Here is a 777-nt window from a genome sequence, read left to right as displayed (position 1 = left end):
GCCCCGCTCCTGCCCCTCTCCCCGCCCCGCTCTTGCCCCTCTCCCCGCCCCGCTCTTGCCCCTCTCCCCGCCCCGCTCCGGCCCCTCTCCCCGCCCTGCTCCTGCTCCTCTCCCCGCCCCGCTCCCGCCCCTCTCCCCGCCCCGCTGGGGTAACTGTACAGTCAAGGCTTATGAGGAGCCCCGGAGATGAAGAGGGCACAGGGGAGGATGCACCACCACAACCGGGCACCTGTGCTCGGCCTCGCTCCTGCTTGGACCGGGGGTTACAGGGCTGCAGCAGGATCCATCAGTCCACAGCAGGGACATGTTTTCATTTGCTGAGAGTTTACTTCCACAACCCCTGATCTTCTCTTGTTGAGTATGGCCCGTGGAGATGCACACGTGGTCTTCATATTTAGGTAGACAGAAAGCACCCCTTTACCAGGGTTGAACCCACAAGCCAAAACCCCGTATGAGAAGGTTTGCTCAAATCTTGCAGTAGATGGAAATACCTGCACTGAAGACAGTGACAAGGTAAGGCTCTGACTCAAGGGGAGTTTTTGAGTTTTCTCAAAAATGTCATGGACAGTATGTAAAATAGCTCTGCCCTGAATTATTTGATGAGGGAATGAAGTCTTTGGGTCATGGCAGGAGAAAGAGCCACTGCCTGCCCTGTACTTGGGAAGAGGGTCTTCTGGCAAGGCTACTTTGAGCATTTTTTTTTTTTTTAAGATTCAGCCATCTAAACAAACATGGCTTTCATAGTTGGTTTATACATTCACACAGACAAGAGTTTAA

The sequence above is a fragment of the Neopelma chrysocephalum genome, unplaced genomic scaffold, assembly GCF_003984885.1.
Source record: "Neopelma chrysocephalum unplaced genomic scaffold, ASM398488v2 Primary Assembly neopelma1_122, whole genome shotgun sequence".
NCBI classification, from domain to species: domain Eukaryota; kingdom Metazoa; phylum Chordata; class Aves; order Passeriformes; family Pipridae; genus Neopelma; species Neopelma chrysocephalum.
This window is presented reverse-complemented; position numbering follows the sequence as displayed.